This window comes from Xenopus tropicalis, chromosome 4 (assembly GCF_000004195.4).
Source record: "Xenopus tropicalis strain Nigerian chromosome 4, UCB_Xtro_10.0, whole genome shotgun sequence".
Classification (NCBI taxonomy): Eukaryota; Metazoa; Chordata; class Amphibia; order Anura; family Pipidae; genus Xenopus; species Xenopus tropicalis.
In genome coordinates this window covers 37,423,455-37,441,515 of record NC_030680.2, presented here as the reverse complement: position 1 = coordinate 37,441,515, position 18,061 = coordinate 37,423,455, and the positions used below count along the sequence as shown (strand labels likewise).

The 18,061-nt window shown below is 42.5% G+C and overlaps 7 non-coding genes across 7 annotated transcripts; 6 read left to right on the top strand and 1 right to left on the bottom strand.

Annotated features, from left to right (window-relative positions):
* Window positions 1-475: 475 nt before the first annotated feature.
* On the top strand, window positions 476-547 carry trnaq-uug. The gene has a single exon. It is a non-coding gene; the product is annotated as a tRNA-Gln (tRNA).
* A 438-nt stretch (window positions 548-985) lies between these two features.
* trnaq-cug lies at window positions 986-1,057 on the top strand. The gene has a single exon. It is a non-coding gene; the product is annotated as a tRNA-Gln (tRNA).
* Window positions 1,058-1,348: 291 nt separating this feature from the next.
* On the top strand, window positions 1,349-1,420 carry trnaq-cug. The gene has a single exon. It is a non-coding gene; the product is annotated as a tRNA-Gln (tRNA).
* A 492-nt stretch (window positions 1,421-1,912) lies between these two features.
* Window positions 1,913-1,986, bottom strand: trnai-aau. Its single transcript has one exon. It is a non-coding gene; the product is annotated as a tRNA-Ile (tRNA).
* Window positions 1,987-2,793: 807 nt separating this feature from the next.
* On the top strand, window positions 2,794-2,865 carry trnaq-uug. Its single transcript has one exon. It is a non-coding gene; the product is annotated as a tRNA-Gln (tRNA).
* Window positions 2,866-3,303: 438 nt separating this feature from the next.
* Window positions 3,304-3,375, top strand: trnaq-cug. Its single transcript has one exon. It is a non-coding gene; the product is annotated as a tRNA-Gln (tRNA).
* A 291-nt stretch (window positions 3,376-3,666) lies between these two features.
* On the top strand, window positions 3,667-3,738 carry trnaq-cug. The gene has a single exon. It is a non-coding gene; the product is annotated as a tRNA-Gln (tRNA).
* Window positions 3,739-18,061: the final 14,323 nt, after the last annotated feature.

Below are 18,061 nucleotides of genomic sequence, written 5' to 3'. Positions count from 1 at the left end.
CGCCATGCTGCCCACATCTTAAGCTTGCCAGGCATAGATCCAAAGCAGCCCAAGATTTCATGAAAAGCCACACTGCAAATTCTAACCCCGCTTTTATAGAGAAGTCTTGCTGTTGGAAATCACTCGAAAACACTCTACACCTGTGACCCCCAAGGAGAAAGGTGCAGATGTTTGACTCTGATATTTGTTGAGCCCATTTGAATGGGCCATATAAAGTCCCTATACGAAATGACTGAACGTAAAAGAAGCCGGTGCCGTGCTTTGTGGCAGCAAGAAAATATGCTATCGTGAAGCCGCTCCGGGGATTTCACCTTGGTCGCAAGTGTGTTCTTGGTCCCTCCGCCGCGGGTGCTTCAATACGCAGGTCTTGTTTAAAATAGATCTACAAGCAGAAAACCCGGCACAAAGAAACCTTTTGTAACAGAAGCTGACCCTACTGCCCTTCGGCACGGACGGTACAGAGAATGCGCGCCGCGGTTCCATGGTGTAATGGTTAGCACTCTGGACTTTGAATCCAGCGATCCGAGTTCAAATCTCGGTGGAACCTTCCACCATTTTTCAGATTCCAGTGAACAGCAATTAGCTATGCCAAAGCGCATTCATCCGTCAAGCAGCCAACGACCTCACTGGAAGAACCGTCCCAGTGCTCAGCTGCAACTCGTACAGTGGTCAGCCACCTGCGTTCTGGATCAGGATAAGAGGGGGACGACCTAACCATGACGGGAAAGCAGCCGCTTGGTCCTCTTCACAAAGCACACCAAAGGACTCCTTCTTATACCCTCTAATCCACGCGTTTCCTTTTCTGAAGAATCGGGCCAAGTCCTAATGGTTCCAAAGAAGGGCAGTCCAAATACCAGGCTGCCGTTGTTTAGAATTCCGTGTTGTAAGGAAATTCACTTGTGCCAAACTCCATGGTTTCTGTGCCAATTTGTTTGCACGACCATCTACGACACTCACGCTTCCGGAGGCATGCCGATCGTGCGTTGGTTCCATGGTGTAATGGTTAGCACTCTGGACTCTGAATCCAGCGATCCGAGTTCAAATCTCGGTGGAACCTGGGATGGCTTTTCGCAGTCCGCCGCCTTGCCTTCTGCTCTCCCAAAATCAGCAACTCCTTCAGCGGTCGACCGCTCGCACAGCCCCAAGACCCTCCACTGCCTTGACAAGATGGAGAGTGGTTCCAAAAAAGGCCGAGACTGAGGAATAAAGCAAAAAAACTGCGTGTTACTTCCACATTTAAGAAAAAGATTTAAAAAAGCCTGTTTGAAGATTGGTCCTATCTTGGAAGATTTTTTTTACAACGATTTGCGCTTGCCACGCTGCTGCAGGGCAGCCTTCTGCATGTCTTGGTTCCATGGTGTAATGGTTAGCACTCTGGACTCTGAATCCAGCGATCCGAGTTCAAATCTCGGTGGAACCTGCCTCGGTTTTACACAGGCAGAGCTGGCTTGCTTTCGCCACTGCAGAAATCCGTGCACACTGTAAGTGAAACGTACGTACCGATGCCGAAAGAAAGGCCTTGCCAATGAGCCGTGGTCAGCCGCCTGCATCCCTGCGTGAGCCTCCTGTGCTTATACTACTCCAAAGGCTCTTCCCCTCGGCTAGGACTTTTCTGCTTCTTGGGATAGTAAGCCTTCTTGAAGCCAGAGAGGTGCGTGATAGGGGCTCACCCTTCAGACCGCCTTTTGCAGCACAAGTCCAGGTAATTCCCACCGAAGCTCATTTCAAACCTGAAAAAGGAACTGTCACTTTACATGTAACAGCTTTCCTGAAAACAAAAGGTTGTGAAGTGGCTGACAAAAGAACTCCGTAAAAAAAGGCAATTCTTCTGGAGCCCATGCATTGACCCAAAGTTACGACGGCAGTTCGGTTGAGCAACGAGAAATAGGTTAAGAAAGGCAAAGAGGCAGCATGGCCCGTACGGGGATCGAACCCGCGACCTTGGCGTTATTAGCACCACGCTCTAACCAACTGAGCTAACCGGCCTGAAAGCCACGCAAGGTGGCCTCTGTGCGGAAGCCGGCGTTTGCACCCGTGCGGCCCTTCACTTTTAGCTGGTATTTCGACTTTTGTTTGCGTGTATCATCTCATGATTAGGCATCGGTGCCAACTTTGAGCAAAGGACGAGTTGCGCCTTTCTTCACCCTGACATTCTCAGCTCAAAATTTGTTCATTTCCTGCCACGCTGCAAAGTCTTAAGGTTGCGAGGCATGGCTCCAATCCAGGCCAAGATTAATGAAACGCCACGCTTAATGCTGCCTGTACACAGAAGCAAAGAAGGTATTCTGCCATTGTCGCCTCTTTATTTGCTGATTTCCCGCCATGCTGCCCACATCTTAAGCTTGCCAGGCATAGATCCAAAGCAGCCCAAGATTTCATGAAAAGCCACACTGCAAATTCTAACCCCGCTTTTATAGAGAAGTCTTGCTGTTGGAAATCACTCGAAAACACTCTACACCTGTGACCCCCAAGGAGAAAGGTGCAGATGTTTGACTCTGATATTTGTTGAGCCCATTTGAATGGGCCATATAAAGTCCCTATACGAAATGACTGAACGTAAAAGAAGCCGGTGCCGTGCTTTGTGGCAGCAAGAAAATATGCTATCGTGAAGCCGCTCCGGGGATTTCACCTTGGTCGCAAGTGTGTTCTTGGTCCCTCCGCCGCGGGTGCTTCAATACGCAGGTCTTGTTTAAAATAGATCTACAAGCAGAAAACCCGGCACAAAGAAACCTTTTGTAACAGAAGCTGACCCTACTGCCCTTCGGCACGGGCGGTACAGAGAATGCGCGCCGCGGTTCCATGGTGTAATGGTTAGCACTCTGGACTTTGAATCCAGCGATCCGAGTTCAAATCTCAATGGAACCTTCCACCATTTTTCAGATTCCAGTGAACAGCAATTAGCTATGCCAAAGCGCATTCATCTGTCAAGCAGCCAACGACCTCACTGGAAGAACCGTCCCAGTGCTCAGCTGCAACTCGTACAGTGGTCAGCCACCTGCGTTCTGGATCAGGATAAGAGGGGGACGACCTAACCATGACGGGAAAGCAGCCGCTTGGTCCTCTTCACAAAGCACACCAAAGGACTCCTTCTTATACCCTCTAATCCACGCGTTTCCTTTTCTGAAGAATCGGGCCAAGTCCTAATGGTTCCAAAGAAGGGCAGTCCAAATACCAGGCTGCCGTTGTTTAGAATTCCGTGTTGTAAGGAAATTCACTTGTGCCAAACTCCATGGTTTCTGTGCCAATTTGTTTGCACGACCATCTACGACACTCACACTTCCGGAGGCATGCCGATCGTGCGTTGGTTCCATGGTGTAATGGTTAGCACTCTGGACTCTGAATCCAGCGATCCGAGTTCAAATCTCGGTGGAACCCGGGATGGCTTTTCGCAGTCCGCCGCCTTGCCTTCTGCTCTCCCAAAATCAGCAACTCCTTCAGCGGTCGACCGCTCGCACAGCCCCAAGACCCTCCACTGCCTTGACAAGATGGAGAGTGGTTCCAAAAAAGGCCGAGACTGAGGAAAAAAGCAAAAAAACTGCGTGTTACTTCCACATTTAAGAAAAAGATTTAAAAAAGCCTGTTTGAAGATTGGTCCTATCTTGGAAGATTTTTTTTACAACGATTTGCGCTTGCCACGCTGCTGCAGGGCAGCCTTCTGCATGTCTTGGTTCCATGGTGTAATGGTTAGCACTCTGGACTCTGAATCCAGCGATCCGAGTTCAAATCTCGGTGGAACCTGCCTCGGTTTTACACAGGCAGAGCTGGCTTGCTTTCGCCACTGCAGAAATCCGTGCACACTGTAAGTGAAACGTACGTACCGATGCCGAAAGAAAGGCCTTGCCAATGAGCCGTGGTCAGCCGCCTGCATCCCTGCGTGAGCCTCCTGTGCTTATACTACTCCAAAGGCTCTTCCCCTCGGCTAGGACTTTTCTGCTTCTTGGGATAGTAAGCCTTCTTGAAGCCAGAGAGGTGCGTGATAGGCTCACCCTACAGACTTCAGACTTCATTTACAACACTCACGCTTCCGGAGGCAAGTCATGCGTTGGTTCCATTGTGTAATGGTTAGCACTCTGAATCCAGCGATCCAAGTTCAAGTCTCGGTGGAACCTTCCACCGATTCCAGTGAACAGCAATTAGGTATGCCAAAGCGCATTCATCTGTAAAGCAGCCAACAACCTCACTGGAAAAGCTGTCCCAGTGTTCAGCTGCAACTTGTACAGTGGCCATCCACCTGTGTTCTGGATCAGGATAAAAGGGGGAAACGCAGCTGTTTGGTCCTCTTCGCAAAGCACACCAAAGGACTCCTCCTTATGCCCTCTAATCCATGTGTTTCCTTTCGGGCCAAGTCCCAATGGTTTCAAAGTAGGGCAGTCCAAATACCAGGCTGCCATCGTTTAGAATTCCGTGTTGTAAGGAAATTCACTTGTGCCAAACTCCATGGTTTCTGTGCCAATTTATTTGCACGACCATCTACGACTCTGAATACAGCGATCTGAGTTTAAATCTCGGTGGAACCAAGGTTTGTTTGACACAGCCATATCTAGTACTCTGGAGAGTTAATGCAGTGATTTGAGTTCAAATGTGCATAAAACTACATAATAGAGCTGTCTTACTTTCAGCTCATCCAAAACATTTGCTACATGTAAGTGAAAGCACTATTTTGATGTCTAAATAAATGCCTTTGTCAACAGCCCAGCATGATGCTTCTTTGGCTTTATAACTCCAGATACCTTTTGCCTGAGTTAGGACTTTTTCACAAAATAGAAAACTTTCTTAAAGGAAGCAATAAGGTGCCTATTCTTCAGTAATGCTACATTTTACTTTTTCTTCACGTATGTATAGACATCGAGTAACAGGTCCTACTTAAAATTACAAGAATATGCATTTTTATACTGAAATCTGCTCCGTGTTTATGCACCCAGGCCAACTCAGTGCTTCAATGTTAGTGCATTAATGAAAGCAGAGAGTCAGACAGTTTGCATTAATCAAAAATCCTTCCTGGAAAACAAGGAATGCTAAAATAACTTTACTGTGATTAGCAAACAACATTATTTAAACTTGTAGGATTCTTTGATGTCTTGCATAATGCCAAGAGATTGGTGAATTGCTAATGTCGACAGTGCCATTATTTAAAAAAGGATCTTGTTTTAAGGCTGAAAGAGTAATAAGGGCTAAGATACTGGAACACACTTCAAATCAAAATGTTATGAGTTTCTGCCAGACAAATTGAATTGCCTTATATGAAGAGGTGAGCAGAAGCCTGGACGCTGATGTTGCAGTGGATAGTTTACTTTGATTTTATACAGTACCACAAAAAATTATTACATTGAGGATTTTTGGCCTTCAAATAACTTGCCCACCGCGGATGTCAAACTTACAGGCCTATAATTGCCAGGCTGAGATCTTACTCCCTTTTTAAATATAGGAATGACATTTGCCTTCTTCCAATCCCTCTGATGAAAGCGAGTCTGAGAATATCAGCAACAAATGCCACTGTAAAACTGCCCCTAGCTCTCTCAGTACCCGAGGGTGTATTCCATCTGGCCCAGGTGCCTTGCTCACATTAATCTTAACCCTTAACCATATCCTGTGTCAACCACTGCGTAGTTGGAGCTGAGGCAACAGTGCAGCTATTGGGTGGGACTTGGCACTCTGGCTCCTCTACTGTATACACAGAAGAAAAGAACTGGTTAAGCACATCTGCCTTTTCTGTATCCGCTGTAACCATATTGTTACTATAACTCAATGGGGCCAGACCCTCAACCCGCATCTTTTTACTATTAATATACTTAAAAAACTTTTTGGGGTTAGTTTTGGCCTCGCACCGAGACCGAGACCAAGTGTACATGCTCAGTTAGTTAGACTATGAGTCAGTTCCTGCTGATTGGCTCAGATCCACATTCTTAAGGGGGGGGAGTGAGTTCTTAGTATTCTTGAGGGAGGGGGGAGGAGGAGAGGGGAGAGAGCAGAGAGCTGCATGTCTCTGGTACAGGAATTACAGACACAACAAATCTTTTGCAGCATTTCTGTGAGTGCTTATGGCTGTATTTACATAGACCTTTCTGATAAAGCTTACTTAGTTTTTACCTTTCTTATTCCTTTAAGATGACCATGCACTGAATAGCTAATATAAAATGTAAGGTATTCCCTGCTTGTGTAAGAATGACCTCCCCTAACCACCTCTCCCACAATGGACACCATGCAGAAGTGCAGTTGGGACGGTCCTGTTAGTACTGAAAACTGCACTGGCCCAGGGTACACATGCAAGCTATCCTCTTCTTGCCTTCTTCTCACTTCAAAATCCTGGGGCTGATGCATATGCAGTAGAGTGTCTAAAATTTGCTCCCCCCAGTGATTAAACATTTTCTATTCCTTTAAATCTGGTTTGAGCAGAGTAGACTCTGATAATGAATGTATATCTAGTCTATTCCTTTCCATAAAGTGAAGAGTACAAATGACTTTTTCAGCAGCAAAGTAAAACATTTTTTTCCAAAACTAGCACTTTGTATTCCAAGGACAGTTTAGTCCCCTGTTTATGCCATTAACACTTTGTTCCTCTGTAAAACCAATGGTATGCACTTTAGACCAGATATTTTACTAGAGAGAGGTGGTTAATGCGGCTAAGTCTCCTGGAATATCCCATGCATAAAGGCCATAATTTTCTTTGTGATCCGATTAGTGCATTACTTGTTATAATCCAAGGATTTGGCACAAGTGTGTATAGTATCCCATAACTTTATAAATATATTATGATCCTTTATTGGATAATACAACTGATTTCTGATTACAAATCTTGAAAGATATAGAAATAGCAATTCCAGCAGACAAACATTTGCTCCTGAATACTTCCAAATTGGGTTCAAACACTCTGCAATGAGGCCAAAGCTGCTGCGCACAAAATAAAATAAAGCCACTGCTCCTGCTATCAGGGGTGGGCCGAGCCAACCGGGCACCCTAGGCAACCCGGTTGGCCACCTAGCCCCTGCATCGCACCCTCCCCCCCCCTCTGGTTTTGGCGCGCATGCGCAGAAACGAGCGCGCAGGGTGGGGGGGGCGCAATGCAATGCGCGTTGTGATGTGTAATGTGACGCGAAACTGACTAGGGGTAGGCAGGAGAGGCTCCTGCCTGGCGCCCCCCAATCGTTGCACCCTAGGCAGCTTCTGCCTACCCCTAGTTCCGGCCCTGCCTGCTATCATTCTGGGGACATCTAGGGTGGCACTCATCACAAATCTCACCTTAACTGACCATCAGGCTGGGCCCCCTTAGCTCATAACAAGCTTTCATGTTTATAGAAACATTGTTGTAACTGCCACTCTATAGTTGCTATAGTTCCACTCACCGCCCTCAGTCCCTAAAACTACTAACAGAGAAGGCTCTAGCAATTCTATGAAACCAATGAGTGGAACTAAGGAAAGGAATTAAGGTAATCAATTTCCTCTCTTTACTTCCACATGTTCTTGGCCACAATGTATTTATGTTAAATAGTATGGGAAGCATGCATAGGAGCCCTTAGAGTTAAAACGATTCCTAAAAGTGGATTGACATTTGATATCTATAAAATATATTTCTCTATAGTACTAAGGTCATAGCTCATAATATATAAATTTAGTTATGGGTTTCTGCATAATGGACAGGGGCGCTGTTGCCATGGGGCAAGTTGAGACCTTTGCAAGTTACCAGGGGCAGCAACAAGCCACTCCTGTTAACTTAAAGAGGCAAATTCAGATTTTTAAATTGGAATTACAGCTCTTGTAGTACAGAGAGTGTTATTGCAGCCTCCCAGACCCACTTCAGCACAAAAAAATAAAGCAATGGGGGGCAGCATTGACTTAGCTGCCTCGCGGTGGCACTGAGCCCTTAAACAGTACTGATAATGTATGGATGCATACCTCCCAACATTTGAAAAATGAAAAGAGGGACAAAAACATTTGGTGTGCGCAGCGCAGCAATTTTTTTGACCACACCCATTTTTGTGGCCATGCCCCAACTACCACACCCCATTTTTTTAAAAAAAAATACTCCTTTTATACAGTTGAAATGGTGGGATCAGACCCAAATGTGCTATACCCTCATACTGTACTACCTAGGGAAAACAATATAGCAACTCCTACAAATACAAATATAGAGAGAAGGCAGTTATAACTATGTACCAGTTTTGCCCCCCCATACACAGTGCCCCCAATTTCCCCCCATACACAGTGCCCCCAATTTCCCCCATACACAGCGCCCCCATAGACAGTATCCCCATACGCAGTGCCCCCAATTGCCCCCATAGATAGTACCCCCCATACACAGTGCCCCCAATTGCCCCCATACACAGTGCCCCCAATTGCTCCCATAGACAGTACCCCCATACGCAGTGCTCCCAATTGCTCCCATATACAGTACCCCCCATACACAGTGCCCACAATTGCTCCCATAGACAGTACCCCCCATTCACAGTGCCCCCATAGACTGTACCCCCATACACAGTACCCCCCCACCATAGACACTCCTCCTTCTTCAGCGGCTTCTGTTCCTTATGCGACAGCGACAGGCCCTTTTATAAGGTTACGCCCCGTGCGTACGTGTGACGTCAATACCTACGTGGCACAACCTTATAAAAGGGCCTGTCGCTGGCGCATGAGGAGCAGAAGCCGCATGAGCTAGCGCATCCCGCTGTCGGGGATAGTTCCATGAATGTCCGCATTTCTGCGGAACAGTCTGGACAGTCCAGCGGAAAGCGGGACAGTTGGGGGGTATGTGGATGACAATCTTTTTCAGGCCCTCACAAGCCTTTTTCTTTACTTTTTTCATGATTCAGTCACTAACATTTTTTAATGAGAATGCAGGGAGAAAATGCAAAAAGAAAAATGTTTACTTATTCTTTATAGAGAATTTGACTCAAGTTGCTTAAATAGAAGGAAACAAACCAGTATAAGATAAAGTCAGTTTTTTTTGTTTGCTTTTTTCACCTATTTTCACTTTTTATGGTGGTGCAACTTCTTCAATGGCTCCAGGCCCAGACTGGCAATCTGTGGGTTCTGGCAAATGCCAGAGGGGCTGCTGTAAGATGCCATAGGCAGTCACTATTTATTGTGCCTGTGGGGGTTGTTTGGGCCTCTGTGTACTTGAAGACAATATGGCTACCAAGCACTGATACTGACACACCAAGTATATAATATATAGAAAGGGAGAAAATAGGGGCACACCGGGCACACAGACAAACACACACAGACAGACACACACACAGGCAGACACAAAAACACACACATACACACACTCACAGATAAACACAGACACAAGTACACACAGACACACCCCCACAGACCTGGATAGTAGTTTTCTGTATCAGGAGCTCCAAAATCTTTGTCCTTCCATCTTGAGCAAGCCCCACCCCCTCACTCGGAAATGAGGCCAGGTTTGGGGAGGTAACCTGACTGACATCTGCAGGCAGTGGGGTGAACCAGGCCTATCGGGTTTGGGGGCAGGCTGTGCCTATTGGGGTTGGGGTTGCAGAAACTGGCTGTTCCGTGAATGAGTTCTCTTTATCAGTTCACTTTATCCCTGTGTTCCATCTTGAGTGGGGTTGAAGTCTCATCATTTAGAATATCTATCATGCCAAGGTTTCCACATATTAAGGAATTTAGAATATGAATTTGTAGTTCTTGTTATCGACTTGTGTTGTGGTGTTGTGTTATTAATGATGTATTATTACTGGTATGGGATCCATTACCTGAAAAAACTTGTTATCCGGAAAGTTCTGAATTACGGGACAGCAATGACCCATAAACTCCATTTTAAGCACATAATGCAGATTTTTTAAATGATTTCCCTTTTCTCTGTAATAATTATAAAACAGTAGCTTGTATTTGATTGGCAGCTTAAATCTGCCTGTGTATGGCCACCACTATGTGTATGATGTGGTTGTCTTATCTTCATAACCACTAGATGGCGCAAAAAGTAAATGTATGCAGCTCTTCTACATGAAAGAAGAATTGAAGTTGCTTCAGTAGTCTTATTTCTTTTAAAAGAAATAGGGCGGTTACCCTGTTACATCAGTAAACATGTATGCTGAAGAATTGTTTGACATCGATGCTATGCACTACTATAGCTGCTGTGTATCCATGGGGGCAGCCATTCAAAAAAAGGGAGAAAAGGCACCGGTTGCATAGAAGATGACAAGCTCTGTAGAATACAATGGTGTTTTTTTATCTGCTATGTAACCAGTGCCTTTTCTGCTTATTTCAATTTAAATAGCTACCCCTGTGGTTAAATCCAGGTTCCCCCTCCGCAGGGGCCCCCGCTGAGCCTCCCTAACCCCCCACCCGATGACCTCCCCTGAGGCGCATACATTTAACGCTTCAGAGGAGCCTGGGGAGTGCCGGCAAGGTCGGGTCTGGGCTGCCGGGGCCCACCAGGTTTTGTCCGCCCCTGGTTAAATGGCACCTTTGTTTATATAAACTATAGTAGGGTTTCTGAAGCAAACATACCATTTTTACCAGTTCAGGGCAACAGTACATTATATTTTATTTTTAAACCACATGCCTTTGCTAAAGATGAACATTTTCAAAGAGGCCATTTTAAATAAAGTTCTGTTGTACAGCTCTTCTGATTGAAACCAAATTGAACAAAAGATAAGCCATTTCTTTGATGCACTTTCTACAAACATAATTGGAAAAGCAAAGGCCACTGGTGAGCCTCCATTCCTGGTGAGCCAATGCCCCTGATTTATTTAAGGGACCCTGGGTGAGCTTTCAACCTTCCTGTACAACTATTGCAACCCAGCATTGTTTGCTATTTGTATTACTGGCATCTCTCTTTCCCTCTCTCTCTCCATACCTCCCAACTGTCCCGATTTTCGTGTGACAGTCCCAATTTTAATAGCTCTTAATGAAAAGTCCCTTGTTTCCCTTTGATTTCCTGTACTGAACACTAAAAAAGATACAAAGGTCTCTTGGGGGAACTGAGGCTTACAACCTAAAGGGTTATTTCACCTTTTTTTAGCAAAATTGTAATAACATATAAAACAAGACCCCCAGAAATGTGTTCAAACTTTACATAACCTGACAAATTTTGTAAAAATGGGAGTGGTATTTAGGGGGTGTGGTTGCAAAAATGGGTGTGGTTAAACACATTTTGACCCACTACTTGTGGCATTTCTTTTTGTCCCTCTTAACACTTTTGAAAAATTTGGTTGGTATGCTCTTACTGCATTTTCTCTCTCTTACACACACAACACACAACCCTTCAAAAATTAAACAACTTCCCTGGGTGGAGGTAAAAAACTAAATGTAGAGAGAAAGAGTACAGCACTCACAGGGGCTTCACAGGGACTTGTGTTCAAGTGGCAATTGTGTGGTCGTGTTTTTCCCACCACTAGCCATTCTATACATTTTTGCTCTTATTGACATCTCTTGTTTAAGCCTTTTCTTTCTATCTCTGTGGTGTGTCAATGTCAAATAGTTTTAAATGGACTTCCATACATGACAAGGTTGCCCTGTGTTGCACAAGTTCCTTCTGGATTTTGATTAAAGGTCTAATTTGATCTGCATGAGCCCATATACTTTCACCCTTGACTTACTTTATCTAAATTCAATGAGAGACAGTTTGTTAATATATAATATTGCCTACTGTAACCAATTCCCTCAATTTTCTATTGTCCTCTTTGCTGAGTTACTATTTTGGCCTGGGTTCTCACTGGTTTTGTGGATACATAAACCTATGTATGTAGTGCCTCATTATGTAGGGTCAGAGCTTAAACACTCTTGGCCTTTCTCTCTCTCTCTCTATAAATATAAATATATATATAAGAGCGTGGAGATCAGGCACTCACTTCAAAAATGGGGAAAGTACTGCCTGGGTGCAGAATCACAAGGCATAGTTATAAAATGTATAAATACCGCACTCACAGGTCTTATGAAAACAAAAAATATTTATTGGCAAAAGACTAACGTTTCGACTGGATCAGCAGCCTTTCTCAAAGTGAGCCTTTGAGAAAGGCTGCTGAGCCAGCCGAAACGTTAGTCTTTTGCCAATAAATATTTTTTGTTTTCATAAGACCTGTGAGTGCGGTATTTATACATATTTTATATATATATATATATATATATATATATATATATATATATATATATATATATATATATATAAATAATGTGAGAGCTGCATTCCCTTAAAATGGGTGCTCAGAACCAGAAAAGGTGTAATACATACAATGAAGGTGGTCCACATGCCAAATATCTGTGCTTTATTCCATAATTTTCACCAACGTTTCAGCTATTTTTTGGGCCCTTTTTTCAAATGTCCCAAGAAAGACTCCACCGATAAACTGTTAAAAACCTAATCTTTTCATCAGTCCCAGCACTACTCAGGAATAAATGTTTACATGCTTTTAAAATAAAGAAAACTAATATTTCTATAACTACTCTTCTAATATTAAACACTATGTTTTTACAATTAAAGGTGTTTTGATTTTCAAAACTGTTTTCCTTGACACTGTGTTCGAGCACTGAAATCCCTGGGGTCAAGAGGAATGTAACTGTATCTCATACACTGGGCCAAATGGTATTGCAGCTGAAAGTCTTGTTTTTTACTCACTGAACTTATGACAACAATATATACAAGTTTCTGTAGCTTGTCTAAAATGCATTGATGAACTTTGGAACAAGATTTGATAATAGTTCCATAAAAGAAAAATACCGCCCTGCGCACAACATAATAAATGTTTATAACATCACTGATGGGACTGCAACAAAAACAAAGAAAAGCCTCTTTTTCTGACCCAGGTTTCCCATTTCCCACAGGGAGACTTCTCTGCACAACATTCCAAGCATAGTTTTGTACTGTGTGTTTCTGTTTGAAAACATTACGTTCCGACTGATTTCACAGCACATGTTTACATTTCACAAAGGCAGTTTTGTACAAGAACACCTAGCAAATGGCATATTTGTACAGAATAAAATGAAAATATTGCATGCTGTGGTTATACTATAAACTCAAAATGTATAGACCTTTGGTTTTCTTTAGAATTTTGTACAGAAATGTAAAAAAAAAGCATCTGTATGTTATGAACCAAAAAAAAACATACATTTAACAATCTTGCACAACACACGGATATCTTCTATATAATGTTGATATAGGATGCGCTGAGTATGAAGCATTTGTTATCATAGTTATGACTGGCATCAGGGGCAAAGTGCGCTACTTATCAAAGCTACACTTTGGTCTTGTGTGTGCATCTAAATAAATGTATTTGCTGTTTTTGTGGAAGAATCAGTTTATGTCAGAGTACAATCATCTTTTTTCATAACTTTACCCCACCGTCAGCACCTCTTGCCACTGGTTGAGTATTAGCATTCAGCAGTGCTGTATTCATGAGGGGTAAGTAGAGGTAGGCACATTGGTGTCTCCCATTCTGCCCTCTACCCATCAGATGAGCAAGTTAGGGAGCACAGGCATACACAGGCCGCAACAGAGCCTTATACTTTCCACTTGCCCTTTGACAAACAGTAAGGCCAGGGCCCTTTTGCTGCCCCAATACTGCACCTTTGGAGTTTTTATCAAAGTGCTGAGAGAAACAAGACACCAGATGCAAGTGCTTATTAAATGAGAACTAAGGGGGGCACACTTTTTTACTGTTAATGCTGTAGCATTTGCACCTGGGGGTCATTTACATTCACACAATTTCAGGACCTGTGTCCAAGTAACCATCAGAACAAACATCCCTCTACCATTTATGAAGTTGATTGTAGGAGAAAGTGAGGGAATTTAGATGTGAGTTCCAGGGGGAGGGACTATTGGTGATAAACAATCTTAGCACATTACATCAGTGCTATATATAATAAATCATGATTATGTCTGCAATTCCAGTAACACAGGGGTTGATTTCCTTTTTAGTTAATTGGTCTCGCCTCTTGAATTAATTACACAGCTTGGGCCATCAGGGCATTTTTATTCTAGTTACCTGTTATTTTTGTGACCTTTCTGTGTTATGGAGACTGCTGTGTTGACATAATGTAGTTGGACCCATTATGCCTGCACCCAAGTGTGACTGATTCCTGAGTACAAGCTTATATTATGCTCTCCACTATCCCTGGGTTATGTAAGGCTAGGGCACTGTTTTGGATCGTACAAAATAGCTGTCTTCACATTAATGCATCAATGTTCTGTAGACTGACCTAATGGTCTCACAACCATTTAGATATGGCCAGCTTAACTGCAACTGCCCAGTAAACTATTATCTGGAGTGCCTGACAGATTCCCCAGCTATAAAACCCCAGGGCTACAGCTGGTTGTTTTGGGGTTCTTATAATAAATGCAAAGGAATAAGTCTCTCCTACAATAAAAGCACAATGTACAAAAAGGGTAATAAAATCAACTGCTTCTGAATCTTGAGTGATATTTGAATAAAACCAACCATTTCCCTCTGCCTTTTCCCTCTTCAGATGTGCTTCCTGCACTGCTGGTTCATCCAAACATGTGTGTGTGCCACAGGTTACTTCTTCAAATTGATTCACAGCTGACAGAAATAATCTAACCCTGCTAAGGTTTAAATAATTCCCTGACCACAAAAAAAGATATACAATGCAGTCACAGCTGTACTATCCTGGGCATAGCAGCTTGCCAGCTGGTGCCTGCTTGTACTTATCTTTGCCTTCATTGCTTTCTGTCATAATTACAGTTGTCACCTTTTCTGATAAAAAAAAACAGCTTACTTATTTTTATATCTTTGTTCTCTATTAACAACATTGGCATCAAACATTATTTGTAATGTACTGGCTAGGTGCCAACCCTGATCATAATTAGAGTTACCATGTTACTTTAATGTTACACTTCACATAACCATATACCTATATGCATTAGAATTCTGCTTAGTACTGGGGAACACATATGCTGCCACAGATTAGGAAAATCTGTAATTACAGGTTACAAGAAAACCAAATGATTTGTCCCTGCTATGGAAAGAGGTGTTTACTGGCCAATATTGTTGGTCATCATATATAGCCCCAAACTCTGTGAGGCTATGCCTCCTTGTGACTCCCCGCAAGGGAGATAGTAAGACAATAGGATCTACATTGGAGGGATACGCTTAGGGCCAAACTTGCCAGTGAGACAATAGCTGCTTGGGCTAAAACTAGTAGCTGATTAAGTAATACATTAACAGATGCTTGGGGAAGTAAATACAATAGAAAATAAAGATACATTAAGCACTTAATGTTTTAGTTAACTGAATTAATGCAAAAAATGAAAATAAAGGTATGTAGCTCACCTCTAAATTATTTTTTAATGATATGATGAGTGATATTCTAAGATATTTTTTATTTTTGTGCATTTTTAATTATTTCGCTTTCTGCTCAACAGATCTCCAGTTTAGAACTAAAAAAAACCCTGAAAATTAAAAATGAGGACAAGTTGAAAAGGTGAAAGGAATAGGAACATATATAACATAGTTAAAGTTAACCTAAAAGTAAACTGTCCTTTTATTAAATACTCATTTAACATGCTATAAATATGGCAGAGTCTATACCCAGAAACAGTAGCTAATTTAAGAAAAGCCTTTCTGCAGAAATGCATAACTGAGCTCTATAAAATAGACATATCTTATGTGTATTGTAAAGCCTCCAGCAGTGGTGCAGATTAGTAAATGGAATTCATCATGGGCTACACATATTTACACTTTGCAGGGGAAAAGTTGTAATAAATAGTCAGCTGAGAAACTTTAGTCTAGAAGGAACTTGAGGTCTGTTATGTTCATGGTACATATGAAAGGGTGTTTGCTTTTCATAACCCAGCTTGAGTGTCAATGAAAAAAGTAAATAAACATTACGCATGGAAAATATATGAAGTCTATAGAAAGATCACGTTTGTGTCATACTCATGGTACATACTGAAGATCCTGCTGTGTTTGCTTTCCATAACCCAATTTCTGTAAGTGAAAAAAGTAAATAAATATTATACAAGGAAATATACTGAGTCCATAAAAACATCCTGTTTGTGTCATACTCATGGTACATACTGAAGACCCTGCTGTGTTTGCATTCCACAACTCAAGTTCTGTCTTATTAAAAAAAAAAATCCACATGGCTAATATTAAACTGCTCTCATTCAGTGAGATCTGGGTTGCTATGAAGTATTAATGGCTTTAAATTTCAATGTTAAATTCCTTTGGAAAGAAAACAAAAATAAACCACATTCCCTGTCCATTGGAGGTATTGTTAGGTGGGTTACAGCAATTGTGATTGAACCAAGGCTATGGAACCTACTAGGGCATCATGGGCAAAAATAATATGACTTTTTGCTTCTGTAGTGTGAGGCCACTCCTGGTTTATCATACGTGGAATGAGGAATATTGGGTGACTGAGGGGTGGAATTAACTGCTCACACTTTATTAGGCACAGGGCAATTTATGCTTTCCTGGCAGCAGAAAAGCAATCAGTCCATAGCATTAAGAAAAATCTTGTCTGTTATGTTCATGGTACATACTAAAGACCCAGCTAAAAAGGAGCAATATGTTCAGTTACAACAGAAAATCATTAAAGGACAAATTAACTAATCACACAAAAATGCTTTATTTCATCAAAGATTTGAAGTAAAGAAATTTCACTAGTTTAATTCCATCTTTCCGAATTTGACATAATCAATTCCAGCAAAACAGAGTTCTTTACTTCAAAAAAAGTACACCAGCTTTATGTACTGTAAGTTGTATTCCAGGTTGTTTGGTAATTTGGTACTCCAAATACCGATACAGGTACTAGAAATGAATCATAACACTGTCTTTGCGTGCTATTTATAATTTTTACTTTTCTAATCCCCATGTTCCTCTATGAGGGGGCTGCCATATTTGTGCAGCAGGAGTCCATTAGCATTAGAAGCTTTAACTAACAGGCTGACAGTCGGGTTTAGGAACTTCAAGGAACAATTACTTACAGAAGCAGCCCTATCAGTGAAAAAGATTTAACATGACCAATAGGTAAGTTTTAGAGGAGAAGGAAAGGCTAAGTCACTTGGGGGTGCAAAAATGCTAGGCACCCCCAAGTAACTTTAATCGAGTACCTTGTACCCCGGGCTGGTGCCCCAGTTAGGAGAGAACAGCACCAGCCCGGGGTACCTGCAGCAAGTGTTTCCTTCTTTTGTCAAAATCACTGGGCCGGCACATGCGCAGTAGAGTGAAAAGCCGACTTTTTTGTTAAAGTTTGGCTTTTCACTCTACTGCGCATGCGCAAGCGTGAAGCAGGAAGAGGAAGTGCTCGCTACAGCTACCCCAGGCTGGTGCGGTTTTCTCCTAACTGGGGCACCAGCCCAGGGTAAAAGGTACTCGATTAAAGTTACTTGGGGGTGCCTAACATTTTGGCACCCCAAGTGACTTAGCCTTTCCTTCTCCTTTAATCTATATTAATATTTGAAGGGTAGTTTTTACTGCCAGTATGATTTAAAAGGAAATAATATATATAATTATTTAAACAGCTTTATATTCTGTTTTTAACTTATATGCAGTCAGGGCTTCTCTTTGTTGCTCTTTGGAAGCTACAGCAGTTAGCACTACAGCGGCAGCAGTTCTGAAACCACTGTTCCCATTCAATGCAGTCACTTTACCCAACAGGGGGTTATCTGCCAAACAGGGGTTGAAGTCTTTACCAATGGAACCTACTCAGATTGAATGCAGGTCTCAGGGCTATGGCAGATGCGGGGATTAGTCGCCCACAATAAATCTCCTCTACCACGGGCAACTAATCTGCTAAAAATAAATTCCCACCAGCATTAATTTAAATCGGCTTTAGGAAAACATACATGCTACTTTGGTTTCGTAAAGTAGTCCAAAGTTGCAACTAATTTCCACTAGATCATTCGGTTCCCTGAATATGTGTGTCCGCTGACAGGCATGTGATTAGCCCATCAGGGCACGTATCCCTGTGAAGTTGCATACTTTAGGGGTATATTTATCATGCTGTGTAAAAAATGGAGTAAAACATTCTCAGTGATGTTACTCATAGCAGCCAATCAGATTCTTTGCTTTGGTTTTCTAACTGTTGAAACCTAATTGCTGATTGGTTGCCCTGGGCAACATCACTGTTAATGCTT